Source organism: Lathyrus oleraceus, chromosome 1 (assembly GCF_024323335.1).
Source record: "Lathyrus oleraceus cultivar Zhongwan6 chromosome 1, CAAS_Psat_ZW6_1.0, whole genome shotgun sequence".
Classification (NCBI taxonomy): Eukaryota; Viridiplantae; Streptophyta; class Magnoliopsida; order Fabales; family Fabaceae; genus Lathyrus; species Lathyrus oleraceus.
In genome coordinates, this window is record NC_066579.1 from 154,543,409 (window position 1) to 154,552,579 (window position 9,171).

The 9,171-nt window shown below is 37.2% G+C and overlaps 1 non-coding gene across 1 annotated transcript; it reads right to left on the bottom strand.

Annotated features, from left to right (window-relative positions):
* Positions 1 to 4,743: 4,743 nt before the first annotated feature.
* On the bottom strand, positions 4,744 to 4,850 carry LOC127116361 (small nucleolar RNA R71). The gene has a single exon (XR_007801311.1). It is a non-coding gene; the product is annotated as a small nucleolar RNA R71 (small nucleolar RNA).
* Positions 4,851 to 9,171: the final 4,321 nt, after the last annotated feature.

Sequence of the window (9,171 nt, forward strand, 5' to 3'; positions counted from 1 at the left end):
ACACAATACCATGAAAGAGGGGAGACTTACAATCTCATTAACTAGAATGCTTATGCCTTTTATGTCACAAATTTAGCGCTATGTTAAGCAATCGTAATTGGACTTATGTAGAAGTCACAACTATTTGAGGCCGTGCAATAAATTTTTGGTCATGCATGTTAGAGACATAGTATAATGGACTATGCTCATGAAACATACCACACCCCAAAAGAATATGCAAAAAGGTGTGGCCTAATCTCATCCATACTCATGTCAATTTTTCAATCAACTAGCCTTAGGATTATGAGATATCATAGGTCAAATGGAATGAATGAATGAAGAAAGGGAATAATATGAAGTGGGAGGGGAATGAATCAAAACACAAATTGTTCAAAGGAGGACTTTTATCAAATTAATATCATCCATTCATTTTGGGAGATGGAATGTACATTCCATCAATCCCCTAAATCCAATGATATTAATTTGACAAAGTCAAATCAACCTTGACCAAGGCCCAACAACAAGAGTCAAACATAAACAAGTCATCACAATTGGTCAACAAATTCATTTGGCATTTATTCAAATTAAAATACTAAAGTAGTGCATTTAAATTAAATATGGTTTGTCCAATTCCTAAAATCTCATCAAAACGCCAAAGAAATGGCCATGAGATTTATCATAGGTTAAACAAGGGCAAAGGACCTTGGAGAAAAAATATCATAATTTTTGGACATTTAAAAATATTTTTAAACAATTAAAAATAAATGCAAAATCAATTAATTCATGAAAAATATTAATAATGATCCAAAAAATAATTTTAATTCAGAATATGAAATAGAAAAATATTTGAATTTTTTTTGGTGAAAGTCCCATATTTTTTGGATCAATATTGAATTTAATAGGAATTATTGAGAATAATGCAATTAAAATGAGAATTAAAATATCAGAAAAAACGTGGACCACTTGATCTCCCTCATTAATTGATGTGGTAGATCAAGTGGTCACAAATACGCTATCCACGATGGACTCTAGTCAGCGCGCCATAACCTTGGTAATCAGAAAGAACGCTTAGGATTAAAACGAATTAGATGGATCATATGGTTGTGAGAGATTGCAACACATCGCCGGAGCTGTAGCTCCGGTCTTCTTCTCTGGTGGACCTCACCAGACTGGTCCACCTTCAACCATCACCAAAGTTAAAAACAAGGACATGATTTCAAAGTAAAAATGGCATTGAGTTCGAATCTGACCTCAATTCACCCTAACTCCAAGTATATTGAGAGATACATGGAGTTGAAATTTGAGGTACATGAACTGAGTTGCTTCGATTTGGCCTCTAAGCAACTCAATCTTCCTGCCTACATTGGTAGGACTTCAGACAACCAAAGAATTAATAGAATTGAGCAAGAATTAGAGAGAATCGAAGAGATCAAATTTTTTGGAAAATACCTTCAATAGAGGCATGGATTCAAGTGATCTTTCTCTTGTTCGTGCTTGATCTCACTCCAAATGCTTACAGAAGAAGGATTGAATGCTCAAAAAGCTATGGATTCCTGGAGATTTGAATTTCAAAACAGTGGAAATTCAAACTCAAATTCAAGTGAATTTCTCAGGTTTATCCTTTGCAATATGAGGGTTAGAGTTAGGGGATCAAAGCTGGCGCAAATATGTGTGAAATGATGAGCATATGAGGCTCTATTTATAGCTGAATCCATTTCTTTTTGCACACTTGAATTCACTTTCCAAATTTGGTCATTGATGATGCATGGGTGCATGGGCGCGCATAGGCCCATAAAATCATTGCCATAAGTCCACAAATGAGTGTGAGGTGATCTGAATTCAGCTTGGATTGCAAGGAAAGTGTTTATGAAGATTTGAAATTTGATCTTTGCCAAGTGATGACACCATGTTCATGCCATGCGCAGCCTATGCATTCCTTATCCAAAATGGATGAATTTGAGCTTCAAATGAGAAAAGTGTCTTCATAAAAGTTGTAGATATCTCAAAGAAGTTCAAAATGGTCACAAACTTCATGTCATTTGGATTTGAAATGATAGAGTTATGAATTTTTGAAGTTTGGAAAAATCACTTGTTGAATGGTATAGGTCAAAAGTGACCTATAATGTAACCTCATATCACATGCTCAAAAATATTGAATTAGCTCCCACTCCAAACATCAAAGTTAAAGTAGACACATCAAATTTGATTTTACAACTTGGAAATATTTCAAATTAGGGTTTAGACAAAATGACATATAATATTTCAACATAGAAAATGATTTTTCAAGCAAAACTAGCTCTAGGTCTAAAAATGAAAGTTGTTTGGAATGTCATTTAGAGTAAGTTTTCTCTTGGAATCATTTTCATATGTGATAACATGAAACTATATCACATTTTTGGACTTGATTTAATTAAATTATATTGTTATTTGATTCAATTTATTTTATATTATTCGATATTACTTGGTATTTTCTTATTATTTATTTCAGGTATCATTATTTAAAGCACGTGTGAAAAAGAAAGAAGAGGGGTGCAAAAAGAGGATTTTCTAGGAAAAGCATCTCACCAAAGCCCAACCCACGCTTGGAACAAGGAAAATGGCTGTGACGACCGCCACAAGTACGTGCCGAGCGTCACGCCCCTAAACCTAGTGTTACGACCGTAACACATAGTGTGACGGACGTCACACATCCCACTCCTATTTTTTGGCCTTTATGTCCGTAACGGAAGGAACGTTTTCCCTAAATATTCTCATGCACGCTTTGAACCAGACGGAATACCAATTCAAGGAAACGGTTATTTGGAGGGGTGAATATAAATAGACCAAAAGAAAGCCAATTGAAGTCTCTCTTCTCCGTGCAAATTTTTACAGCAATATTTTCCAACACTCTAAACTTCCAAGCAATTTATTTCCTTTTCTTTTCTAGTTAATTTCCAAAGCATTCAATTTATTTTCTCACGATAGTTTCTACACCGGAAACTATTGCAAAATTTTTACTCGATCTAACCTTACGTCAGATCATAGTATTTTATTTCCTTGTTTTTACATTCCTATCCGATCGAGAATTGTGAAGAACAAATCCAACCGACTTGTGGTGGAGTGTTCGAGCATCGAAGCTAGGAGTTAAAATCCAGAATTTTAGTATTTTTCCAGGTTCATTAATCAATTGATCTATTGTTTTAATTTACATATGCTTTGTTCTGCTGTTTATATATATTGTTTGTTTGATATGGCCGTATTTATGCATGATTATTGTTTATGCGTGTTTAGCATGTCCGGCTAATTAATTTAGATATCGGTATGTAAAGTAAGCGGAATAAAGGAATCAAAACTGAGTTGGTTTAAATTTATTTCAAAATATAGTCACTCTTTTTCTGGTCTCAATTTACAAAGTTAATACCAAGGTTTTTGTACGAGAGTAAAAGACATACAGAAGTTAAAATCAATAGAACGACGGTTTGAGCTTTTAACTGGACAGTGTAAATTGAACATTAACTTTAAATCAGGGCGAAAGCAATTTTTAAGGTTAATTGAAAATTCGAATTATTTTCAAAAATTATTTTTAAAAGTTAAATGTGAGGACGAGAGTTAAGCATTTAAGTTTAATCATATAATCTAAGTCAACAGAGCGAGAGTTTGAGACGAGGGTGTTTAAACGGTTAGTATTTTCTCAAAAAGAGTTTTTATAGATTCTATTATTTTCAAAAAGTGATTTTAGATTTGACGAAATAGTGAGAGCGTACGTTAAAATATGAAGTCATAGTCTAATTCAACAGAGCGAGAGTTTGAGGAAAGGACTTTTAATTAATAGTGTCTACTGAAAAGACTTATTTTAAAAATAAGAAAAAGAGCAACGAAGATTTGATTCCCTAATTACGACGAACTACATACCGATATCCGTGTTATTTGATATTTAATCTAGATCCAAATTTAGTTTTACTTTTCCCCCTAATCATCAAAGTATCATCCGCCTTAGCTTTACGCAGTAACCCTAGAAAAATGGTAGATCGATTCATTAAGTCCCTGTGGGATCGATATCTTTTAAAACTACGCGATTAGACTGTGCACTTGCAGTTAGTACCCCGATAGACTCATAAAGTCAGCGATCAAGTTTTTGGCGCCGTTGCCGGGGACTTTTATTTAGTCGATATCGTAACTCTTCTGTTACGCTGTAGAGACTAAGGCATTTTTTTATTTTTCCCTTCTTTTTTGTTGATTTGTATGCCACACACTCGCTCACAAGGCGAACCGTACTACTTACGAATCAACGACGTTGAACGATATCTCTGATTATTACGACGAATTCGGGAGTATCGTGTTACAAACAATCTTCCTCCAATCGAAATTCCTGATCTCAAAAATCTTCTTCCTTCGACGATACCAGCGATGGCCGAACCAGCTCGTGCTCTTCGAGATTACGCTGCTCCATCGCAAGATGAGCCGCATTCGAGTATTGCTCCACCCGCAATCGAAGCGAACAACTTCGAACTTAAACCTTCGCTGTTGCAGGCAGTGCAACAGAATCAATTTTCTGGAAATCCTACCGAGGATCCAAACCTTCATTTATCCGTATTTGTCCAATACGCTGACACTGTTAAAGCTAATGGTGTCACTTCAGAGGCAATTCGACTTCGTCTCTTTCCTTTCTCGTTAAGAGATAAAGCTAGAAGATGGCTTCAGTCTCTTCCTTCCAACTCAGTCACCACATGGAATGAGTTGAAGAAAGTATTTCTTGCCCGATATTTTCCCCCAAGCAAAACAGCTATGTTGAGAGCCCAGATAAATGGATTTAAGCAAAAAGACAACGAGTCTCTTTTCGAAGCATGGGAAAGATACAAGGACATGATGAGACTTTGTCCACACCATGGTTTAGAGGACTGGTTAGTAATTCACACCTTCTATAATGGTCTCTTGTACAACACAAGGTTAACAATAGACGCCGCCGCCGGTGGTGCACTTATGGATAAACCTTACACCGACGCTTATCAACTTATCGAGAGCATGGCCCAAAATCATTATCAGTGGGGAAGTGATCGAACAATGGTAGAAAAACCTCAAACAAAAGGGGGCATGTACGAGATAAGTAGCCTTGACCATGTTAATGCAAAAGTGGATGCTCTTGCCCAGAAAATTGAAAGTTTAAATGTATCACCTCCAGCCATCGTGGTTGCAGTAACTCAAAATTGTGAAGTCTGTGGAATTCAAGGTCACACGCCTACAGATTGTCAACTCCTAACAGGAATCCAAACAGAGCAGGTGAACTATGCTCAAGGAAATCCTTACTCGCATACCTATAACTCAAACTGGAAGAACCATCCTAATTTTTCATATAAAAGTAACAACGCTTTATACGCACCAGGTCAAGCTCCCAATCAAGCTCCAGCTATACCTCCTGGATATCAAAAGCCGACCCCATCTACACCTAACAATAACGTTTCTAGGAAATCCAACTTGGAAATCATGATGGAGAACTTCATAGCTTCTCAACAACAAACCAATAAAGAGTTCTTAAACCAGAATGTACACACTAGCGAACAGATTAAACAACTAGCAAGTAAAGTAGATGCCCTGGCTACCCATAACAAAATGCTGGAAACACAAATCTCGCAAGTAGCTCAATAACAAGCGCCTACTGCTGCCCCGACTGGTACATTTCCTGGACAGCCCCAACCTAATCCGAAAGGCCACGCTCACGCAATTATATTACGAAGTGGTACAGAGGTAGAGGGACCATCTGACCCAAGGATTGAGAACCAAAACTCTAAAAAGTCGACTGAGGAAGAAAGTAAACCTAAGGAAAAGGAAGATAAGGAAACCGTAGAAAAAAAAGAACCTTATGTACCTCCACTGCCTTACAAACCACCTATCCCTTATCCTCAAAGGCTAATTAAAACCAAAGACGCGGGCCAATTTAAAAAATTTGTTGACCTACTGAAACAATTAAACGTCACAATTCCTTTTACAGAAGTTATTACACAGATGCCCTCATATGCTAAGTTCTTAAAAGAAATTTTATCTAATAAAAGGAAACTTGAAGATAGCGAAACCGTTACACTCACTGCTGAGTGTAGCGCAATAATCCAGAATATGCCTCCTAAACTTAAAGATCTTGGTAGTTTCTCTATACCCTGTCATATAGGAAAATTTGTCATAGATAAAGCTTTATGCGATTTAGGAGCCTGTATCAGTGTTATGCCCTTGTCCATATGCAAGAAACTTGAAATGGGAGAATTAAGACCAACTAAAATGTTTGTGCAATTAGCAGATCATTCCGTTAGATATCCCGTAGGAATTCTTGAAAACGTTCCCGTGCGCATAGGTCAATTCTACATCCCCACCGATTTTATAATTATGGACATAAGAGAAGATGAAGTTACCCCCATTATATTGGGAAGACCCTTCTTAGCAACCGCCGGTGCTATCATAGACGTAAAACGAGGACGACTCACTTTCGAAGTAGGAGAAGAGAAAATTGAGTTTATTCTTTCCAAATTTTTGAAAGCACCTGCAATAGAAGACACATGTTACCTCATGGATATCATCGGTGAATGCATAAAAGAAACAGAATTAGAAAATAACGAATTTTCCGACTATCGTGTAGAAGACAGACTGAACCAATGTTTAGCGATAACATCAGATCCTACGCAATGCCTTAAGAAACCAACCCTCGACCTGAAAACACTTCCCAAAAATCTGAGATATGAATTCCTAGACCTAGAACTTGAACGACCAGTGATAGTCAATGCAGACCTAGGAAAACTTGAAACCGAAAAACTCCTACATATCTTAAGAAAATATCCAACCGCACTAGGATATAACATCACCGATCTTAAAGGGATAAGTCCTTCTATTTGTATGCACCGCATCATGCTAGAAGAAGACTGTAAAACTTCTAGGGAACATTAGAGGAGACTAAACCCGATCATGAGTGAGGTAGTGAAGAAGGAAGTAACGAAATTATTAGAGGCAGGTATCATATATCCTATATCCGATAGCAAATGGGTTAGTCCTGTACACGTAGTACCGAAGAAAGGAGGTATAACAGTGATCGAAAATGAAAAAGGAGAAACTATAACCAAACGAATTGAATCGGGATGGAGAATGTGCATTGACTACAGAAAGCTAAACAAAGCAACCCGAAAAGATCATTTTCCTTTACCATTCATAGACCAGATGTTAGAACGACTAGCCAAGCATTCTCATTTCTGCTATCTGGACGGTTACTCAGGCTTCTTTCAAATACCAATTCATCCTGATGACCAAGAAAAGACAACGTTCACATGTCCTTTTGGTACCTTCGCTTATCGACGAATGTCGTTTGGCTTGTGCAATGCTCCTGCAACCTTCCAAAGGTGCATGATGGCAATATTCGCCGATTTTCTCGAAAACATCATGGAAGTCTTTATGGATGACTTTTCCGTATGCGGGCAAAGTTTCGAAGAATGTCTTGAAAACCTAGAAAGAGTTCTAGAACGATGTGTAAAAGTAAACCTAGTACTTAATTGGGAAAAATGTCACTTTATGGTACAAGAAGGAATTGTTTTAGGACACATCATATCAAATAGAGGAATTGAAGTAGACAAAGCCAAAATAGAAGTAATCGAAAACCTTCAACCTCTGAAAACTGTGAGAGAAATACGAAGCTTCTTAGGACATGCCGGTTTTTACTGACGATTCATTAAAGATTTCTCTAAAATAACTAAACCTTTAACCGGATTATTAATGAAAGACGCTGAATTCATCTTCGATAATAAATGTTTAGAAGCATTTCAAACACTTAAACAAGCATTAATCTCCGCGCCCATAATACAGACCCCGGATTGGAATGAACCTTTCGAAATAAAGTGTGACGCAAGTGACTACGTCGTAGGCGCTGTTTTAGGACAACGAAAAGATAAAAAACTTCACGTCATATATTATGTGAGTAGAACTCTAGATGAAGCGCAAATGAATTACGCCACGACCGAGAAAGAACTTTTAGCAGTAGTATTTGCACTAGATAAATTTCGTTCCTACTTGGTCGGAGCTAAAATAATCATTTACACTGATCACGCTGCCATTAAGTACCTCTTAACAAAAAAGGACGCTAAACCTAGACTCCTAAGGTGGATCTTGTTGCTACAAGAATTTGATTTGGAAATCAAAGATAAAAAAGGAACCGAAAACGTAGTAGCAGATCACCTCTCTAGACTTGAAAACCTGGAACCGGAAAGAACATCGATCAACGATGATTTCTCGTACGATAAACTTATTGCTAATTTGGAAGAAAATAGAGCTGATGAACAGGTAGAGACCACCTTGGCTGTATGCGTTACACCATGGTACGCTGATTTTGTCAATTATTTAGCCGCCGGAGTGGTTCCACTTGATTTATCCTACCAACAAAAGAAACAATTCTTCCATGACATAAAACATTATTACTGGGACGACCCTTTACTTTTCAAAAGAGGCTCCGATGGTATTTTTCGTCGCTGTATACCTGAAGAAGAGGTAGAAAGTATAATCCAACATTGTCATTCCGCTCCTTATGGTGGACACGCAAGTACATCCAAGACCTGCTCTAAAATCCTACAAACCGGTCTTTATTGGCCAAACATATGGAAGGATGTACATACCGCTGTCAAGAAATGCGATAGGTGTCAACGCACAGGAAACATATCTAGACGTGACGAAATGCCACAAAAAGGTATTTTGGAAGTAGAAATTTTCGATGTGTGGGGAATAGATTTCATGGGACCTTTTCCACCTTCTTTCGGTAACAAGTACATACTCGTAGCGGTTGACTACGTATCAAAATGGATTGAGGCTATAGCTTCTCCAACAAACGACACACGAGTAGTAATTAAACTCTTTAAGAATATAATCTTTCCAAGATTTGGTGTCCCAAGAATAGTCGTCAGTGACGCTGGATCTCATTTCATATCTAAGATACTCGAAAAATTATTGTTTAAGTATGTTAAAAAACATCGAGTAGCAACACCGTACCATCCTCAAACTAGTGGACAAGTGGAAGTATCTAACAGATAAATTAAACAAATATTGGAAAAAATAGTCGCTACATCGAGGAAAGACTGGTCATCAAAATTACCCGAAGCTTTATGGGCATATCGAACCGTTTACAAAACTCCCATAGGAACAACCCCATTTAAGCTTATTTATGGTAAATCATGTCACCTCCCGGTGGAGTTAGAA